Here is a 23320-nt window from a genome sequence, read left to right as displayed (position 1 = left end):
TAAATTAACATTCTTTAAATGAATCAAGAGGTAATAATTCTGGGCTGGGGATGTGGCTCAATCGGTAGTGCGCTTGCCTGGCATGCGTGTGGCCCGGGTTCGATCCTCAGCACCACATACACACAAAGATGTTGTGTCCACCGAAAATTGAGGAATAAATATTAAAAATTTTAAAAAAAGTTAAAAAAGAGATAATAATTCCAATGCTCACAATAACAAAGAATGGCCCTCCCTATTTTACAAATGATAATTATATTCTAAGCCTAATAAACACGAACACAGGCTATAAAGGCTGGTGATGGTTTGACAGTGTCCCCCAAGGGTTCATGTGTTGAAACTTAATAACCATTGCAAAGCATTAAGAGGGTAGAAATAATTTGACTATGGTGTTTAGAAACTGGGGCCTTGGGAAGTGATCAGGATTAGATAAAATCATCAGGGTGGAGCTTTCATGATTAAATACTGGTGACTTTTTTAAGAAGAGGGAGAGAGACTAGATGAGACATACACATATGTTCTCTGTTTCTTGTCATGTGATATCTTGCTTTGCCTAGGAACTCTGCCATCCTGAACCTCCAGAACCATGAGCCCAAATAAACTTCTTTACATTAAAATTTACCCAGGAAAGACAGTAGAATAAATCAGACATAACTTTCCTAGTTCACATATGAATATCCAATCAGTATAATTCCACATCATGTACAACCACAAGAATAAGAAGTTATACTTCATGTATGTATAATAGTCAAAATACATTCTGCTGTTATGTATATCTAAAAAGAAAGACAACCAAAAATCCAAACAAAAATTTACCTAAGCTGTGGTATTGACAACAGAAAATGGACCAATAACATTTGAACAGAAATTCTTCAGGTAAACTAAAGTAGGGAAGGCTACTTAATACAGAGCCAGAACTTCTCCTTGGTTTAAGTTGCTGTTTGACTTAAGTCATGAAAGAACTGGAGGACATTAGGAAATAATTTGGAGTATAAAACACATCCAAAAAAGCAGGGACAAAGCTTGTACAATACTGGGGCTATGATGTGTATCAGTTGTTCTTAAACAATAGTGTACTTAAGAGTTACCAGTATTGCTTATTAAATTGCAGACTTCAGGCTAGACTGAAGATATTCTGATTGGGAAAGATGGTAGCACTTAGGTACTTGTATTTTTAACAAATACTTCCAGGTAATTTTATAGCAGTACAGTCTAGACACAACATATTAAAAAACATTGGTCTATAATATTAAAAAAAGAGTATTTGGCAGTTCCCCAGTTGATTATGTTAATAAAAATCAATCAAAACCTGTAACAAAATTTGAAATTTGAATTTATGCTTTGTTGCTGTGTACTGTCTACATTGTTATTATTACAGAAATAACCGTGGCAATAGCAAAATGTGATATCAAGTATTCCAAAAAACCTTTTGTAATGTGAACTTTGTCTGCATTTTTAGAAAAATTAACATTTGCAATAAACAGCACTATTCTTTCATTCTTTCTTTTTTTTGGTACGAGGGATTGAACCCAGAGATTGAACCCACTTAACCACTGAGCCACATCCCCAGCCTTTTTTTTGTATTATATATAGAGACAGGGTCTCACTGATTGCTTAGGACCTTGCTAAGTGGCTGAGGCAAAACAGCATCATTCTTCCATTAAAGAAACCCAATAAAGCAGTTTCTAGTTTATGAGAAAATAAGCAAATTTATATAATATACTATACCAGACTGAGGTAAACTACAGCAAAAAAAAAATATAGTTTCCTCCATGTTTCAATAATTTGACGCAAGTCAGAGAGAATGGGGGAAAAAGAAGGTATATAAAGGTCAACAGAAATATCCTCTTATAGAATACATCATGCATGTCTACATCCCTTGAGGAACAAATGCAAAACCTAAGCAAATAAATACTACCTGGTCTCTTTATAGAATCAGGATTTGTAAACATTAGCTTTTATCTGACAACATTATCAATATATTTATTAGCTTTCAGGCCATTAAGCTTTGACAAGATACAGAATAATTGATGAAATATTTCTATTGTACAAAACATTTTAAAGCTTCCATTAATTCTTATTGACATACTTCTTAAAAAAGGTGAACATACTAGACAGGAATGCTGTCTGCTAATAAGATGTTGTTTTAGGTGGCTCCCAAAGTACATTATTTGTGAAGTATGTGATGTCAAAAGAAAAGCATTCTAAAGTCAAGCATTACATTCAGGCAAGAAAAAGAGGTTTAAATATTGTAAATTATATTAAATCATGTTGGCATTTTCTAAAACCTTACTACAGAGAAATATTAAGCCACTAAGCCATTCAGTCTGAGCAAAGCAAGAAATTGTAAAATATAACTGCATTGCAAATTAAATCTGTAGCTTTTTGTTTGTGTGCTAAAATCTGAGCTCTTGTGATAAAACTATATTTAGACATTTTTTTCCTAGTAAGTACTGTTCTTTAACATTCTCTTCTAAAACATCAAAAAATAATGAGCATTTCTTTTAGCCCTTTATGGAAGAAACTAAATCTTGAAATGACTTGAGACTATCTAAGATTAAATAGAATACTCAGAAACCTCAGAGCATTTTCTTCTTAACTAGGTGTATTGAAGAGTCTTGGGAGTTTTAATCTACTGGGTTGAAATGTATACCTTTCAGATGTATAAGTGATCCGTGAATATGTTGTTAAATTATGTAACTATTTCTATACTATTGTATAGGCCTTTGTAATTAAATGCTCTTCTCACAGAAATACAAAAAGAAATTCCAAAACAGGTTATTAAGAACTTCTGGACAACAAAAAGGATAAGTGTGTGAGTTGTAAGTTCTTAATTAAAAAATCAATTCACGTTATGAATTGGACTGATTTCTCCCCAAGCTTACACGTTGAAGCCCGAATCCTCAATATGACTATTTTAGAAGAGAGACTTTAAGGAGGTAATTAAGGTTAAAGAAGGTCATAGGAGTGGTGCCCTAATCTCATAAGACTGGTGCCTTTCAAGAATAGGAAAAGACAACATAGACATACAGAGAGAAGAGGTCATATGCAATAAGGAGAAAGGCCTTGGGAGAAACCAAATCCACCAGGACCTTAATATTGAAATGACTTTTCCAGAACCATGAGGACATAAATATCTGTTGTTAAAACAAATCTCGTCTGTGGTATTTTGTTATGGCAACTCTAGAAAACTAACACAGTCGTCACTTGGTATCCATGGGGGGATTGGTTCCAGGCCCACTGGTGGCTATCCAAATCTTCAGATATTCAAGTCTTGTTATGTGAGATTATTTGGTATTTACACATAACCTAAATATATCCTTCTGCATACCTTAAATCATCTCTAGATTATTTTTAATACCACCTAACATAATATAATGCTATGTAAATAGCTGCTTTGTTTAGAGAATAATGACAAGAAAAAAGTCTATGTGTTAAGTCCAAATACAATTTTTTAAATTTTTTATTTGCAGTTGAATCCATGGGTGCAAAATGTGTGGATATGGAAGCCAACAATACAATTATATTATGCATATAATATGTATATATCATACATGTGAGTTATTAAGCATGATAATGAAGGCACACAAATCCATACTAACTCTTTAGTTTCAAACTTCCTGTCCCAGAGAGAATCATTATCTTCAAGTTTATATCCATCATTCCTTTGCTTTAGGAAAAATAAAAGTTTTATCACATATTTAAGTATCTAGAAGCAATATATTTTATTCCTTTGGTTGTTTATTCTTCTGCCAATATAACATTTTCTTAAATCCTAGAGCTGTGTAACAAATCTTATCTGACACAGTAAATTCACTTTTAGGATTGCCTTAGCTATTCAGGCCCTTCACTTTTCCATATAAACTTTAGAACCAAGTCAATTTACTCAAAATGTTGTTAGTGTTTGTCACTGGAATCACTTTGATCTATAAATCAAACTGGATAAATCTGACATGTTGATTATACTCAATCTAACATGTTAGTACAATCTCCATTTAGATCTTTAATATTGCACAATAAAGTTTATAGATTTTATAGACACCTGACACATTGTTGGTACTTTTATTTCTATATATATAATATATACGCTATGTTACTGTAGTAAATAGTACTTTTGCAATTTTTTTGCATTAAAAATTGAACTTATTTTTGTATATTGATTTTATAGTTGGGACTTTGCTAAAATTTCCTATTATTCTAATAATTTACTTCAGAACTATTTTGAGTTTTTCTAGGTAAACAATATGTCATATATAAATAAAGGCAGTTCTATTTCTTCCTTTTCAATGCTTAGATTTTTTCCCCCTATTCTTGTGTGGGGACTGGGACTGTCATGAAAATGTTAAAGTGTCTGGTTCCAACTCTAAAGAAAGTGCTTCTAGTATTTCATTGGCAAGAATATTTGCTGCAAACTTTGGATACTCTGTCAAATTAAGGACTTCCCTTCTATTCCAATTTTACAAAGGTATTTCTTCTTTATTTTCTTCTCATGAATGAGTCAAGTGAATAAAAAAAAAATCTATGGGTTGGAGTTGTAACTCAGTGCTAGAGTGCTTACCTAGCACTTTTGAGGCCCTGGGTTTGATCCTCAGCCCCACAAATACAGAGATCAGATATAAAATATTAAATATTTTATTCTTTAATGGTTACAGGACTATTTTGGATTTCAGTGTTTTCTTGAGTCATTTCTGGTAAGCTGTAATTCTTAGCAATTCATATATTTCATCAAAGAGTTCACAATTTATTGCATAAACCTTTTAATAGTATCTCCAATCTTTTAAATCTAAACTTGATTTGTAGGCATGTGCCACCTCATTTCTCCATCCATTTATGGTGCTAGGAATTGAACTGAGGGCTTCACACATGCAAACTACACCACCAATCTCTCCTTCTTATTAACTCATAATGTCATTTAATTTCTGCTTTCTCTCTTTAATTTTTAACTGAAATTTAACTTCCAGAGTTTCTCTATTTTATAGGTCTATTAAAAGAAACAATTTCAGGTTTTACTGATCATACTACCTGCTGAATGGACATTTTCATTTTATTAATTTCTATCTTTATTATCTCATTATTCCTTTTTAAAGGCTGTTGTTCATTCTCTAATTCATTATATTGAAAGCCTAGGTCATCACTTTTCAGTTTCTCTTCTTATCAATGCAAGTATCTAAGATTACATATCCTATAAGTTTATTATGTTAATATTTGTAAAGCTAAAAGTACTTCTTTTCTGGTTCATAAGTTATTCAAAGATATTTTTCCACATGTAAAATAATTTCAAAATTGATCTTTCTGCTGCTGAATTTATTTATTTGTCAGAGAATGTAGTCTCCAAGATGGCAATTCTTTGAAATTTATTGAGACCAATCATTTGAGAAAAATGCATATTCTCTAATTGCTGTGTTATTCAGATATAGACAAATGTATTTTAAAATTTATTATGATAGTGAATTTCTAAATTTCTTCAATTTTATTGAACTTTATATATTTGTGAAAGGAATGAGGTTGAATATTTCTTAGATTTTTCTAGTGAGCTGAACCTTTCCTTATTATGCATTGACCTTCCTGTCACATTAACATTGCCTCAGCTTTTGTTTGCGTGTTATTTGCCTGGCATGACATTTTACTATTCTTTTATTTTCAACCTTTTCACACCTTTATGTTTTCAAAGTGCTACTAATTGTAGTTGTTAATGTATTTGGACTTGTTCTGTGTAGTTTACCTTGTTTTTTATTTGTCCCATTTTTTTTCTATACTTTAACCCCCTTGTTTTAAAAATAAATTGGTAGTTTTTATTTGAAATTTACTCCATTTTTCTCCTTGTATTGGATTGAGTATCATGTATTAGTTTTATAATATATTGGTGGATTTCTGTTTTAGTCAGGTTTTTTTTTGTTGTTGTTGTTGCTGTGACCAAAACACCTGACAGGAACTACATAAAGAAGGAAAAGTTTATTTTGGTTCATGGTTTCACAGGTTCAGTCCATGGTTGAACAACTTCAAAGATCTGAGCCTGAGGTGAGGCAGAACATTCTGGTGGAAGGAAAGTAGCTCTCTTGCTCCAAGGAAGCAAGAGAGACCTCTGCTCACCAGGAACAAAATATAAAACCCAAAGCATGCCCCCAGTGACCTACTTTCTCCATCCATACCCTACCTGACTGCACTTACCACCCCGTTAATCCCTATCGTGGATTAATACACTGATTAGGTCATAACTTTCATAATCTAATAATTTTACCTCTGAATAATCTTGTAGTGTTTCAATAATCTTGTAGTGTTTTGGGGGACACCTCATATCTAAATCATAAGTTGCCTTGGAAATTTTAATATTCATATTGATATTCCCTTTCCTGGCTTTCATACTATTGCGGTCTAATATTTATTTTTGTCCCTTTGTCAAACTCAAAAATTAGATGTAATAAAACCTATTATTATTATTAGTGACAGAAGGAATAATTGTATTTTATATAAATTTTATGGAATTTACTCACATTTGCCAATATTTTTTCACTTACCATTCTTTCTAGTATCTTAGACTTTTCTTTTGAAATTGTTTCCATTTTTTAAAAATTTTTATTGTTGGTTGTTCAAAACATTACATAGTTCTTGACATATCATATTTCACACTTTGATTCAAGTGGGTTATGAACTCCCATTTTTACCCTGTATACAGATTGCAGAATCACATCGGTTACACATCCACTGATTTACATATTGTCATACTAGTGACTGTTGTATTCTGCTGCCTTTCCTATCCTCTACTGTCCCCCCTCCCCTCCCCTCCCCTCCCATCTTCTCTCTCTACCCCATCTACTGTAATTCATTTCTCCCCCTTGTTTTTTTCCCCTTTCCCCTCACTTCCTCTTGTATGTAATTTTGTATAACCATGAGGGTCTCCTTCCATTTATTCTGTTGACTAATTTCTTTTTTTCTTTTTAGAAGTTCCTTTATAGATTATGTCTTGGTGGTAAACTATCTTCCATGGACTGTTTTTTAAACTTTGGCCTAAAATAAAGTTTTACTAGGCATCCAATTTTATGTTGACAAATATTTTCCCTCAGCACTTTGAAAATATTATTCTGGAAAGGGAGGGAGATGGCTGATGAGAAGCACCAGATGCACTTCTCCTCCCACAAAGGAGGATCAAGAATGAAAAATAATCAGCAACTATTCGGCTAGACTATTTGGGGAAGAATGTTGGGATACAGTGCAGAAGAAATGGAGAAATTCTAGAGCAGAGATTCAGGTTGGTTTGGTAAAAAAAAGGAACAACGAGCCTTGCATCACCTGCCCTGTTGCCCCTATTCAGATCCTTCTGAATCCAGGAACTCCTATTGTAGGAAAAGCAAAGGGGTATCCAAGAGTCCACACTGGCTCTAAGGACATCCAAAGTTTTGGCTGACTAGGAATTCTACAGACCTTGCATGCCTTGAGTTTAGATGAAGAATTATCTGGGAGTACGCATCACTGTACTTCTCCAGAGGGGGAACTCAGTTCACACAGTGACCTCTCCCACCCAGGCTGCTGTTGCATCACACCATTTTGAGACAAAAACCAAATGTGCCCTGCCCCTATTACTTTGTGTGACTCACTTCCTAGGCCACTGAAACAGTTCCAATTCTACAAGACCTGCAGATTGACCAAACACACCACCTGAACTATGATGCATTGTACCCAGGCATGCTAGAGTGACCCCACCTCTGCTCAGTCCTCAGATACTGACAAGTGTGCTCCATGCCGCATAAGAACCCTGCCTCTGCTGCTGTGCAACCTGTATCCCACCCACTTAGGGCCCATTGGAATAGCCTTGCTGTTATGTAGCCCTATTGATACTGAATAATGCTCTATTATGGCTAATAAATGCACCTAAACATACCTGCCAGGCATGCTGGAGTGTCTCTACCCCTTTGGAGCCCACAGAAACTCGTTGCCATGTATACACAAAGATCTGCACTTACTTGCCTAGGCCCACTGGCATGTCCACACAGTTGTTATCCCATCCCATTGCTGTGCACCACAACCACCAGGGCTGCTGTTCCCAGAACTGCAAGGTTTGAGGAGATAGATGGGCTTTCCAACCCCATTCCCATAAGCAATGCACCCACTAGAAGAAATGAAATAAAGACTATACTAAAGCACAACTGGAATCAAAGCCAACATAGCCTACCAAACCAACACTGTAAGACTGATTTCAGAGGAAGTCTTTTATGCTGAAAGCCACACTTTTAAATTGGTAGAGAAAATTGATCTGGCAGTTGTATAAATATCAACACAGAGATATAGAAAGTACAAAAAAGCAAGTTAATACTATATCTCCAAAAAAATATAGTAACTCTAGTAACAGACCCCAAAGAAAAAAGAATTGATGAAATGCCTGAAAAAGAATTCAAAGGAATGATTTAAAAGTAATGTAATGAGGGCTGGGATTGTGGCTCAGCGGTAGAGCGCTCGCCTAGCCCGGGCGGGACCCGGGTTCGATCCTCAGCACCACATAAAAATAAAGGCATTGTGTTGTGTCCATGTACACCTAAAAAATAAATATTAAAAAAATAAAAGTAATGTAGTGAGATATAAGCGTATACAAGTAATTCAATGAAATTAGGAAACAATTCATGATATGAATGAGAAATTTGGCAAGGAGGTAGGAGTCATGAAAAAGAACCAAATAGAAATCTTTTAAATGAAGAACTTCCTAAAGTTAATAAATATAGTTGAGAGCCTGAACAATAGACTAGATCAAGTAGAAGAAAGAATTTCTGAGCTTTAAAACAGGTCTTTTGAAATAACCCAGTTGAAACAAAAATAAAAAAAGTTTTAAAAAAAGTGTGGGGCTGGGGTTATGGCTCAGTGGGCTGGGGCTGGGGCTCAGTGGTAGAGTGCTTGCCTGGCGCACGTGAAGCACTGAGTTTGATCCTCAGCACCACATAAAAATAAAATAAGGGTATTGTATCAATCTACAACTAAAAAATACATATTTAAAAAAAGAAGTGTGAAGAAACCTCTGAGTTTTATGAGATACTCATTAAATGAACCAATTTCTGAATTATGAGTCCAGAAGTTGCATAGAAGGAAAAATATATAGACTCCCATTCAATGAAATAATTATTGAAAATTTTCTCAACCTTAGGAAAGAAATGGGCATCCAGGTCCCTGAAGGCACAAACTGTCCCACAGAGATTCGACCAAAACAGTTCAACATATTATGTTCAAACTGTCAAGTCTAAAACAAAGAACCAATTGTAAAAACAGAAAAAAAAAAAAGGTCCAAGTCATATTTAAGGGACACTCCCATTAGATTAATAACAGATTGCTCAGAAGTGGGAAATAGGATCACATAGTCAAAGTTCTAAAAGAAAACAATAACCTGCCAGCCAAGAACACTATATATAGCAAAACAATTCTTCAGAACTGAAGGAGAAATAAATACTTTTCAAGACAAGTAAAAACCAAGGGAATTTATCACCACCAAAGTGACCTTACAGAAGATGCTTAGGGGAGTCCTCTACATAGGAGTGAAAGAATACTGTCACCATGAAAACATGCAAAAGTATATAAAACTCAATATTAAAGCAGATATACAAAACAAATATATTCAAATCTTATCAATACAGAGAACTACGAAACCACAAAGGTAAACAACAAGAGAGGAAGAAAAGAACAAAGGATATTCAAACAACCAGAAGAAAATTAACAAAATGACAGCAATATGTCTTTATAGATTTATAGTAATCTAGAGTGTAAATGGATCAAACTCCCCAATTAAAAGATAGGCTTACTAAATGGACTTATAAAACAAGTCTCAACAATGTGCTGCCTACAAGAAATACTTCCCCAGTAAAGATAAATACAGATTGAAAGAAAAGGATGGACAAAGATATTCTGTGGTCTTGGTTAAGTTGATGATGAGGGTGATGACAGATGCCCATGTTTGGCAGCTATGTCAACCCAGATCTTCTATGAAGGATGAGGCCAATGCCAAGTCACTATCACCTGGGAGACTGTGTCTCCTGGGATTGAGATGGAGAATAGACTTTATCCCTTGTGTTGTGCTGTATCTTGGAAACCAGTAGAAACAAAATAGAATATGCATAGTGGATGTTAATAAATCTTTCTTGAATAAGTGAGATAAATGGGTGAATGAACAGTAGACCCACCTGAGGACTGGGGAACTAAGTCTGGAACTTTTCATGTGATCTGCGCAGGTGACTTCAGCACTCCAAGAACCCTTTTCTTCCCTCTGATTTGTGGAGTGTTTCCTGTGTGTAAGGCTCCACAACAGACATTTGTAGTAACTCTATATGTGCAGTGCCTACTCCCATAGGGACAGTTCTAAGCTCAATTTATAGTTGTGTATAAAACAATAGTTCTGTTCAGCTAATGGTACTTAGATTTGAAGATACAAAATGAAGAAATAAATTATAAATATTTACAGGTCTACAGTAACTTATCTATAACCCTAAACTCAAAACCCTAAACCCTAAACTTTGTAACTTATTTGGTCAATCAACATGATCTGTCTTTGAAACCTGTTGCTGTCAACACACACATATACACACAATATTCTCTGCAAAGGAAACCAAAAGCATGTGAGCTTGAGTAGCCATACTTAAAGTATACTTCAAGTCAAAACTGTAAAAAGAGACAAAGAAAGCCACTATATAATTATCACAGGATAAATTCAACAAGAAAATACAATTGCACCTAATACTAGAACACTCAGTTTTATAAAGCAAGCATTATTAGATCTAAAAAGGACAAGCCTCAATACAATAATACTTGGGGACCTTAACACCCCACTTTCATCAATGACAGGCCATCCAGACCAAAAAATCAACATAGGAATACTGGAGTTAACCTATAGTATAGACCAAATGGTCTTATTAGGAATTTCCAGAATCTTCTATAAGCTGCAGAATATACATTCTTCTCATTAATACACAGAAGATTCTCCAGGATAGACCTTTGATAGGCCAAAAAAACAAAATGAAATCAATAAAAAAAACCCTGAAATCACAGCATGTATCTCCTCTGACCACAATGGAGTAAAACTAGAAATCAAAAACAAATTCAAAACCTGTACAAATGCAAGGAAATTAAATAACATGCTACTGAATATGCAATGTCATCAAAGAAGTCAAAAGGAAAACTTCAAAATTTTTTGACACAAATGAAAACGGAAATACAATGTCATGCTTTGGATATATAGTATCACACAAAAGCTCATGTGAGATAATTTAAGAATGTTCAGAGATAAAATGATTAGGTTATGTGAGGTGTACCCAAATCAGTGGATTATCCATCTGAATGGGTTAACTGTGTGGTAACTATTGAAAGGAAGGGTATAGTTGGAGGAAGTAAGTCACTAGGGGCATGCCTTTGGTTTATATTTTGTTCCTTGTGAGCAGAGCTCTTCCATTCCCTTCATTCATGATATTGTGCCTCACCTCAGGACCAAAGCTATGGAGTAAACTTCTAAAACCATGAGCTAGACTCAAGAAAAAATGAGAGTAGGAAAGAAGAAAGAGAAGACCCAAATAAACTAAAACAGAAATGAAAAAGGAGACATTAAAACTGATTCCAAAGAAATACAAAGGATCATCAGAGACTAGTAAGAACAACTATAAGCCAACAAATTGGAAAACCTAGGAGAAACGGATGAATTTCAAGACAAATATAACCTACTGAAATTGAATCAGGAAGAAAACCTGAAAGGACCAATAACAAGAGATGAGATTTATTCCTTAATAAAAAGTCTTCCAACAAAGAAAAGCCCAAGAATGATGACTTCGCTGTTGGATTCTACCGAAATCTTAAAAAAAAAAAAAAAAAAAAAAACTAACACCAATTCTTTTTAAACCATTCCAAAAAATTGAAAGAGAGGGAGTTCTCTCAAACTCATTCTATGAGGCCAGCAATACCCTGATACCTAAACCAGATAGGACAATATCCCTGATGAAAACAGATGCAAAAATTCTCAACAAAATACTATAAAATTGAATTCAACAGCGTATGTAAAATACCATTGACCATGATTAAGTGGAATTTATCCCAGTGATGTAAGGATAGTACAATATACACAAATCAATAAACATAATACAGGATATCAACACAATATGAGACACAGAAAAAACACTTAATAACATTCAATATATTTCATGATATACACTTTGAATTAATTAGTATAGAAAAAACACATCTCAATAGAGTGTTTGACAAATTTATAGTCAACATCATACTGAATGAAGAAAACCCGAAAGCATTGCCTCTATCTGGAGAAAGACATTTACCATTTCTTTTTCTTTTTCTTTTTTTCTTTTTTTAACCATAATTCTCCGGTATAGGACTGAAGTTTTAGAGCAATTAGAAAACACAAAAAATAAAAGACATTCAAATAAGAAGGAAGTTAAATTATTCCCATTTGTAGATATGGTTATTCTACATACAGAAAACCTTAAAGATTTCATCAAAAGACTGTTTGAACTGATAAACAAATTCAATAAAGTTGCAGATTACAAAACCAAATAAAAATTTGGAGCATTTATAAACAGCAATATCAAACCTAAATTTAACCAAGGAAGTAAATGGCCTCTACAATGAAAATTACAAAATAATGATGAAAGAAATTGAAGATGACTCATAAAAATTGAAAGAACTCCTATGTTCACAAATTGAAAGAATGAATATTGTGTTAAAATGTCCATATTACCCAAATCAGTTTACAAACTCAATGCAATCCCTATCAAAACACCAATGATATTCCTCACAGAAATAGAAAAAAAATAGTCCTAATATACCTATTAAAGCACAAAGTACCCTGAATAGTTGAAAGCAATCTTGAGGAAAAAAGAACAAAGTTGAGGGCATCATAATACCTGAACCAAAGACATACTGCAGGGCTGTAGTAACAAAGACAGCATGGTACTGGCATCAAAATTGACACATCCAACATGGAACACAACAGAGAACCCAGGGACATATCTATGAATCTGCAGCCAACTGATTTTTACCAAAGGTGCCCAAAATACACATTGGAGAAAGGACAGCCTTCTTAGTAAACGTTGCTGGGAAAACTGGATATCTACATATAGAACAATGAAACTTGACCATGTATCTCTCACCATGTAAAAAAAAAAAACTGATTAAAAATGGATTAAAGATCTATACATGTAAGACCTAAAACTATGCAACTACTAGAAGAAAATAAGGGAAATACTACAACATATATACACTATGATTTTTTTTGATAAAACCCCAAAAGCACAATCAACAAAAGCTATAGAAATGTGATTAAATCAAACTTGAAAGCTTCTGCATATCCAAACAACAGTCAACAGTGTAGTCACCTATAGAATGGCATAAAATACTTTCAAACTATTCATCTGACAAAGGATTAATTAATATACCAGGAACTTAAAAAAAGACAAAAAATAAATGATAAAATTAAAAATGGACAAATGATATGAATAGACATTTCCCACAATGAGAAATATAAATGACCAACAAATATATGAAAAATACTCAACACTAGCAATCATAAAAATGTAAATCAAAACCACAAAGAGATAGCTCCTCACCTCAGTCAGAATGACTATTATCAAAGAATAAAAATAATGATGGCAAGGATGTGGCAGAAAAGGGAATCTATCATTGGTGGGAATGTAAATTATCATAGCATTGTGAAGAAGAGTATAAAAGTTCTTCAGAAAATTAAAAATAGATCTATCATATTACCAGTTCTACTGTTTCTGAGTATGTATCCAAAGGAAATTAAACCAACATTTCAAAGAATACCTGTAATCCCTGGCTTACTCCAGCATATTCCCAACAGACACGATATGGAATCATTATAGGTGTCCGTTGATGGATGAATGGATTAGGAAAATGTATATATACACAACAAAACACTATTTGGTCATAAAATGAATGGAATCCTGTCATTTGTGGCAAACTAACTTTCACTAGAAGACATTATGCTAAGTGAAATTAGTTAAACACAGAAAGACAAATACTGCATGTTTTCATATAAAGAAGTTAAAAGTGCTGATTTCAAATTAGATGACTGTAGAAGACTAATAGAAGCCGGGAAGGACAGGGGGTTAGAGGTATAGGGGAGGATGGATAATGAGTACCAAGACACAGCTAGGAGGAATAAATACTAGGGTTCTATGGCTCAGTAGGGTAACTATAGTTCATAATAACCTATTTTACGAAGAACTAGAAGAGCTTGAAGGATCCAAATATAAAGAAATGACAAGGAGACAGAAATGTTAATCACCCTGATTTGATCAGTACACATTGTATGTATATATTGAAATATCATAATGTATTTTGTAAATATGCAAATAAATATGTGTTAATTAAAAAGAAAATATTTCTTCTTCTTCTTCTTTGTTTTTTTTTTCCCTAGCTTCCATTTATAGTCTTTGAGAAGTTTGTTGTTCATTTCCTAGTTTCTCTTCAGGAGGTCTGTGTTTTTGTACCTAGGTTGTTTTTTATTATCTTTTCTCATCTTTGGTGAGCTGCATTTTAACCATGCTAATACAAAGTATGGATTTCTTTTCCCTTCTCTTACTTGCTATACATTGTGCTTCCATTATTTCTAGACCTCTGTTTACTATTTCTGGAAAATAATAATAATAATAATTAATTAATAGTAATAATAGTTATTATTACTATTTTTTTTTGTGTGTGGTACTGGGATGGAACCCAGGGGCACTCTACTACTGAGCTACATCTCCGGGTATTTTTTTTTTTTGAGAAAGGGTCTACCTAGTTTCCCAGGATGGTTTTGGACTTGAGATCTTCCTGCCTCAGCCTCCCAAGTCATTGGGATTACAGTTGGGCATCTTCACGCCCTGTTAGCCATTATCGCTATAAACAATTTCTATCCTTCATTTTCTTCTATTTGGTCTTTGGAAGTCTGTGACTAGCCTTAGAATTTTGTATTTTAGTCTACAAATTCACATTTTTTCATGTATTTATCTTTTTTTCCTATTTTGTGTCATTTTGAAACATCTTTTAATCCACTAATTATCTTTTCAGCTGCATCTAAACAGTTCTGCCAAATATTTGTCGGTTTATTCTTCAAGCCCCATTCCCACTCTTTTACACTATAATGCACTATATGTGGGGATAGCAGTCTGCAAATGCCTGGCTCCCCTGACAAATTTCCTACTCAAATTTTCTAATAAGAGGCACTAGTGGAAGATTATAAATAAAAAGTTGTTTGTCTAGAAATAAGAATAAGGTGAGTTTGAAATTCCGCAACTTGGAAAGAGGCAGTGACTTTTTGGTAATTTCTGTCCAAATTGTGGTGATAGCACTTTGACCCCAAATTGACTGTGACAGCACCTCAGTGGATGTAGGCTTGTGGGCTCCAATTGAGGAATGTTACTAGCTTTTGAGCTCTGGATATTTTCTCTATTCATTTTCCCTTATACTTCTTTCCTCTTACACTCTTCTACTCCTTTCTAATAATCTTTGTAACCAATTCCTTGTATTAGAATTTCTCTGTTTAAAAAAACCAGAATGATTTGTTTTCCCAACTAGAAACTGATAAATTTATCTATCCATCAAAGGAGTTCTTTTTCATTCCAAAAACTATATTTTCCACTTCTGTAAACTCAAATATGCTTGATTATATCTTTAAACATCTCAAATTTGCTTTATGTATTCCATATGAGCTAATGCTATCTGTAGTCTTTGCAGGGTCTAAATCTGCCATTTGTTTTCCTGCTCTCACTCATATGTTAGTTGGTCTTTGTGAACTCACATTTGGTGGATGTAGTCTATAAAAAAAACAACAACAAAAAATACCACTACAAGGAAATCTCAAGTGAGAACTATTTCTTCTGTTTCTTCTAGTTGAACTACCTTGCTATTAGTCTACAGCTTTCTTTCTGGATGAAGTATTATTTCCATTTGTCGTAAAGATAATCCCACTTGTCCTGCATATTTACTGATCATGCTTTAGTTTCAGTCCAAGGTGCTGTTTTCTTCCCCCTGCATTTGAAATTTCACTTCTACTTTAGGAACCCACATAGAATTAACTAATATTAAGTTTTATGCAGAATTTGGCTGTTTAGTATTAGGATAAGCCTTAAGAGTAACTAATCAGATACATTACGGAAATGAATATCTTGATAATGATTTTCTATTTATTCCATGTCTCTGCTCTTTGATATTTTCAAAATGAATACTACTTTTGTAATAAAAATTAAAAAAAAGTTTTACAAAAAAATGTAATAGTAATATGGATTTTAACCAGATTATATCCTACCCTTCTGTTCAGTAAAGACTCTCCTTTAATTTTAATCAAGAATACAATATGAATAAAAATTTAAGTTTAATTATATTTAAAAATGATGTAACAATCTCTCCCAATTCTTTTCATCTGCTGCAACAATATGTGTAATTTTTTTTTTTTGAGGGGGAAGTTTCACTGAGTTACTTAGAAAGCCTTGCTCTTGCTGAGGCTGGCTTTGAACTTGCGTTCCTCCTGCCTCAGCCTCCCGAGCTGCAAGGATTACAGGTGTGCACACCATGCCCAGCATAACATGTGTAATTCAACTGTACCACTATTACAAATAGGAAGGTTCAAGCCACAAAAAGTTTGTTACTTTTCAAACAGATCACTGGAAAGTCAGTAATTATGTTTACTAGCCACGTATTTATAAATATTTTCCTATGCATATTATTAAAGTATATCCAAACTATTCCAGATTCTAAGTGAATTTTCATTAGAATAATGGACACTTGAGAGACATATTAAGATAAAGCTAACCCAGATGAATAATATCAAAAGGGACAGAGATTGGAATTTGTGACTTATTTCAAGATAGAACAAGATAAACATTTTATCTAAGAATAGAAAAACCTGGGACTGGGGCTCATTTAAAATTACCTGCAAATGCTCTGAATTGTAAAAGGAAATATAGGAAAGTTATTTAAAGAGGGTTTCCAGGATCAGTCCCAAATCTGGACTAAATAATTGCTAATTTCTATATACTGAGATCATTCAAGTAAAGTTAATGTGAAAACAAAATGGATACTTTTGTTTTGTTTGCTCCCATTATAACCTTAAGAAAGGTTAATTCACCAGCTTTTAGTACAAAGTTCAAATTCCTAGTATAAACTAACTTTCCTTCTCCTTTCTTTCCTATAGGTTCCCATTGTCAAGTCTATCCATGAAGAAGGAAGAGGATATGGAGTATTTATACTGTATATAAGGGGCAGAGGACAAGCAAAAGTGAATATTGGAGGAAGCAGACTGAATCAATGGAGATCTAAAAAGTGATACTTTTTCTGCCTCCTTTCAAAGTTTTATAACTTTTTATGTTTTGATGAAAAGAAGTTAGTGACTAGAAGCAGTAACAAAGAGATAATATATTACTGGTTAGGCTCTATAAGAAGCACAGCAAAAGTAGTAGAATCTATTTATTTAATTGCCCACTAAGCAGGGACATAGTTTTCTTAGTGTTTCTCAACTAGTAATGATTTAATACTTTAAAGGACATTTGACAACATCTGAAGACAACTTTTTCCCTTGTAAATTCATTTTATTGAAATATAAACCATTAAAAAGTATAAATCAAACACGTAGAGTATTTTTACAAAGTGAATGTATCCAGGTAACTAGAATCAGACTAAATAAAAGAATAAAACCAGCACCCCAGAATCTTTCCTTGGAACTCCCACAGGGAAGACAACTTTGATATCACTGTGGGTGAGTAAACATGTGCGCTATTGGCATGTAGCAGAAAGAGGAACATCCTGCAATATACAAGTAAACATCCAATAACTATTTTTCATTCCAAAATGTCAATGCCAAGTTCGAGAAACCCTTTATTACAATCCCAGATGTGCTTCTCCCTTTCAGTTTAAGCAGTGAATGATGATGGTTACAAGAAGCTGTTGGTGGAAGTGATCTATTAAGAAAATAATTTCAATGATTGCTGAAGATAAAAATAGGGATATATTTTCCAGAGAATGACAGTGACCTGTATCTGACTCCTGGTATTTAAAATGATACAATGAAGATTTAAGATAAAAATTAATGTAGTTCACTAGTATCTGTGGACATCTGTCACATGCAGTCACCCAAGATTTTGAACCTTTTCTTTGTATTTTAGTAATTTCCTACAACATGACTCCAATCTTCTTAAAGCATAAATCAGAAAACTAACATTCCCAGTATGTCTTAGAGCTAGGTAAGTATCCCAGGCCCTAGCAATCAAACCCAGAGTGTGATTTTTAAATTGGAAGTCAACAACCTAATGATGTAACTCTTCTGGAGATTTGCTTTTTTTGGAAGAAGGGGTGATAGTGGTATTCACACCAATGCATCATAGGTTCTGAGTGCCAGTGAAAATAGTGTTTTTGGTAGATTAGCTCCTGGAGTGTGTTTACACAATGGCACTGACTAGGCAACATCAGAACTGTCTCTGGTTCTGCTGATGTCTATTAGCTACTTTAAAATGTTCCTTTTTTGTTAAGTTGGCCCAGAAGGATTATGTTGTTTATAATAAGGAATCTCGACTGAGAATGCATAATGTAAAAATATATGTCCTCTCCAAATTCTTTTGAAAAAAGTGCCTAAAGATTCAGCAGTAGGTCTGTGTCATTTTATTGTCAAATCAGTGTTTTGGATCTTGTGCTTATAGTACTTTCATTACTGATGTGTATTATACTCTGAAAAGTCCAAGGTTATGGCATTCAAAATCAATACGTAACATAATATTTATACATAGCAAGTATTGAATAATGTTAGTTTAAAGTTAAACAAATTCAAAACAATATCAATAATTTGGCAAGTTATCAACTATTTAAAACAGTGTTTTCTGATGTTAAGAAGCAAGCACATGGGGCTGGGGATGTGGCTCAAGCGGTAGCGTGCTCACCTGGCATGCGTGCGGCCCGGGTTTGATCCTCAGCACCACATACAAACAAAAGGTGTTGTGTCCGCCGAAAACTGAAAAATAAATATTTTAAAAAATTCTCTCTCTCTCTTAAAAAAAAAAAAAGAAGCAAGCACATGGAGCTGGGGTTGTGGCTCAAAGGTAGAGCTCTCACCTAGTATGTGTGAGGTACTAGGTTCGATCCTCAGCACCACATAAAAATAAAATAAAGATATTGTGTCCACCTATAACTAAAAAATAAATATTAAAAAAGAAGAAAGCACATATAAGAGTAAAAGAATAAATACAAGTATAGTAATATGTATGTATAGCAGAAAGGAAGCTAGACACGACAAGTTAAGAAAACAGTGTTTCGTTATTTGTGTTTTGAGATGAAATCTTGCTATGTTGTCCAAGCTGATCTAGAACTCCTGGGCTCAAACAATCCTCCTACCTCAGTCTCCAAGCATTTGGGTCTATAGGAGTAGATCATCAATATTGGCAAGAGGATAGCATAATCTGCACTATCATTATTTTGTATCTATTGTACCAATTTGCACATCTGCCTGAGAGATCATCTTCTCCAGTATCCCAGAGTCCAGAGAGGAGGTAGTCTGTCCTCCCAAACTTAATTCAGGGTAAGGGAGCAAATGAGCCATGCTTTAGGCTTTCCTACTATTGGAAAACATTTAACTGGAAGGTCTGCAGGACCTTAATTTTCTTCTTTTTACTATCATTTTACATTTTATGATATTCTTAGAAAATGTACTTATTAGCTAACTATAATAAGCACTTATTAAGTAACTAATTTATAGCAGTTACAAATAAATGAACAAGTAGACATAAAAAGAAAAACAGAATGGGGTCTCTTACTGTTTAATACTGCGTAAGGGTCTTTTACATTGTAAGAGATGATATAATTGAGGATTATTAAACATTGATATGTACATTCAGAGTTGTTCCCCCCTCTATGTGACTTTGTAGTAAAAATATATATGGAAACCATGTATGTTTGTGTGTACTTATTTTGTTAGATACAAGTATGTGAGCCTGTGTGCAGCATTCTGAGTTCGGCAAATTAACATCATATTTATACAATATCTGTACTGTTAGTTTTCAAAATCCTACAGGTCGTAAGAGTGTGTTCAAGAAAGTCTATGGTCTATTACTGGAGATATATGTGTATACATATGCATACATACATACATACACATATATACATGCATACATATAAATATGTACACATCCATATAAATAGAACATTTTGCTTTCCTGTAGTATTACAAAACTGATTTTTCACTTTTCAGTTTAAAGTGTGTTCTTTCCAATATGTGACTAAAAGAAAAGATACAAGTCTTCATTACACTACAGAGAGTTAAATTCAACTGCTTAAAGGTTAAATTATTTTCATCAGTTCACTAATAGCATAAATCACTGGAAATTCAGAGGAAGAACTGTAGAAACTAACATTGAATACTCAACACTCCAACTTCAAGAACAAGTGACTTTGCATTGTCTTTTTATCATGATACTAAACTATCACAATCCTCAAACTTTTGAGCCCACTCATGAACCCACTCTACTGTCTTAAACTTATTTCAGTTAGACTCATATTCACTTTAGTAATCTCTCTCCCAGTCTCTTATCTTATATCTTAAATCTGTATTACCATTTTTCTTTATTTTATTATTTTTATTTTGGCAATTTCCATTCTTTATTCAAGACTGTTTCTCCAATTCACCACTAGTACCTTTTAGAAACAATAAATCATAACACTTTCCTACTAGAAAGGACTCATGATCATGATTTATTGTCCTCTACACACAACAGTAAGTTAATAATCCAACAATCATTAATTAGTAAACCATGATTCTGAGTTGTATTTTCAGTAGAAAAGGATTGATTTGCATTAATATTCTTTTTCCCCAAGTCCCTCTAAAAGTCTTGAGTGAGTAGTGTGGCTTGAATTGGAAAGAGCTGAACAAATGGAAAAAAATAAGACAAATCTTTCTTAAGAAAAAACTATTATTATTATGATTTTAGACACCTAATGAATGATAATAAGATTGAATTTGTTAACATTTAGCATATTATAGACATTCAATAAATTGGCACACTTATTAAGACTTATGCTTATCTTGAAATAATAAGTAATTTGGTTGGGCTGGGGATGTAGCTTAGTCAGTAGTAGAACAGTTGCCTAGCAGGCATGAAGTCCTGGGTTTGATCCCCAGCATCACAAAACAAACAAACAAAAAAACATACACAGGAAAAAAATCCTGACTTGGATCATAAAATTCACTTCATATTTTTCTAGTCCAATTTTATGTAATCAAATTAATTGATTTCCACAACTGCCTACACAGTACAGGTTCAGTGCTCTTATTATGTACACCTCCACAGCACATTATGCTTACCTTTATCACATTATATTGCATTGTCATGGTTCTCTGGTTTCTCTTGAGAATGGAAACTCTGTCATCTATGTCTATTGGTTTAGATCAACCACAGTATCTACTACATATATGTACAATATTTAAGCTGAATGAATGAATAAGTACAAGCTAAAGCAGCTTTTCAAAAGGGCATTTCATTCTAACATGAATGGTGAATTTAATATGTGGATATTTTATAGGCAGGTCACTATATGTAACTCAATAAGGGTAGAGAAAAAAAATCACTTAAATATTCCTGATAAAGTTATTCCTACAAGTTAAGAGTTCAGAGAAACAAAAATGATTTTCACATTAAATATAAGACAATAAGGACAATCTGACATAATAAACAGACCTTAAGTTAAAATTCTGTGCCCTTCTTTTATATTCTAAATTATACATTTCAGACAAAAAATCATATTGTCTAGGGAAGTCTTAGAAAAATACTGAGAATTCTAAATTTCTGAAATTAATCTAGTATTTATAGCCTAGCTTCTTAGAGCATTATTTTTCTCCATCTGTTAGTTGTTGATATGGCGTAACCTTATATTCAAATTACAGAAAGACAGCAAAAAATAAGTTTTTCTTTTTTAATATGTTACAGTAAGAATTCTAGCTTTATATCCTGGTGTGAGACAGTTATTATCTTGCTAAAAAAAAAAAAACTCAATGAGAGAAAAAAGAGTAGGTTGATACTGATGCTGAATCCTTTCTGTTGTAAATAAAGGCTCTGAGATTTAATTCTATAAAATAATTTAACAAAGTTAATCAGATTTCTATAAAATAATTTTACATAACATGTAATCATTTTCTCATAGAAATTATATGGATGTTAAAGGGCAAGAATAGTATTAACATGTTTTACTCAGTACATTTTTAATGTAGACTATAAAATTTTTGGCGGAATTAAAAAAACTAAGATACAGCAGATAAATAATTCATTTTCTGAAATACTTAAAATTCCCTTTTCTTAGAAAGCTACTAAATTTTCCATGAGGAAACAATCCTTTATTTTTCTTCACAATTATAATGTTAACAATAATACTCCTCCTTACACAGAAGCATCAAACAATTTTGGAATCCTGCGTCAAACATTCTCATATATTTATAAATACTTGATCCTTAGTTTGCTCCTTTTACCTACACTTTTTGCTTTTGTTTAAATTCATAGATTAAAATATTATCACATCTATGAATTATAATGATGCCTGAATGTATAACTGTCTTTTCCTCCTGTCTAATGGCAAATATCTTTTAAAAATATATCATAGTATAATTTAGTCTCTGGATTTTAGTTGTAGTTACCAATTCTCATTGTTGAAACAACCAAAAAGTAATTTTCACTGCTGAACAGAAAAATACAATATTACATTTCTGGGAATAAAGATCAGATAGCTTATATGCACAAAGAAAGCAGAATTTATACTTTGAGAAAAGTAAGGAAATTAAAACAATGTAAATATACATTTTGTACCAGGTTTAAAAAATGTGACATAGTAAAATATTTAAAATTGAGCATATTTCAATAATTATTACATTTTAAAAATAAAAACAAACATAATTTATGACACAAAGCGAGTATAAAAAACTAGGCAACTTCTTGAACAAAGAAATTCATTTTAAGTAAACATGTTTCTCTAATAGATAACCAATTATCTTTATAGAGAGGTGTTATTGTTTGGATCTGGAATGCCTCCCAAAGTCTCATGTGTTGAAAGCATGTGTACCACCACATTCAAATTTTTTTTTTTTTTTTGGTACCAGGGATGGAATCCAGGTATGCTTAACCACTAAGCCAGCTCCACAGCCCTTTTTAATATTATAGTTTTAAACTTGATCACAGCCAATGAATAGCACCTAGTAACACTTAGAGGTCATATGCATTTAGAGACAGGGTATTGCTGAGTTGCTCAGGGCCTCACTAAATTGCTGAGGCTGGCTTTGAACTCACAATCCTCCTACCTCAGCTTTACAAGCCACTGGGATTACAGC

The 23320-nt window shown here is 33.2% G+C and overlaps 1 protein-coding gene across 1 annotated transcript in view; it reads right to left on the bottom strand.

Moving 5' to 3' along the window:
* Mbd5 (methyl-CpG binding domain protein 5) overlaps positions 1-23320 on the bottom strand; it is a 402700-nt gene that overhangs the window by 105170 nt on the left and 274210 nt on the right. The window contains exon 8 of the mRNA XM_077802477.1: positions 18897-18967. The gene's annotated coding sequence lies outside the window, so the exon portion shown is untranslated. The remainder of the gene's footprint in view (positions 1-18896; positions 18968-23320) is intronic.

Source organism: Urocitellus parryii, chromosome 1, assembly GCF_045843805.1.
Source record: "Urocitellus parryii isolate mUroPar1 chromosome 1, mUroPar1.hap1, whole genome shotgun sequence".
Lineage (NCBI taxonomy): Eukaryota > Metazoa > Chordata > Mammalia > Rodentia > Sciuridae > Urocitellus > Urocitellus parryii.
The sequence above is the reverse complement of the archived record's forward strand: the minus strand, read 5'-3'. Positions and strand labels throughout refer to the sequence as shown.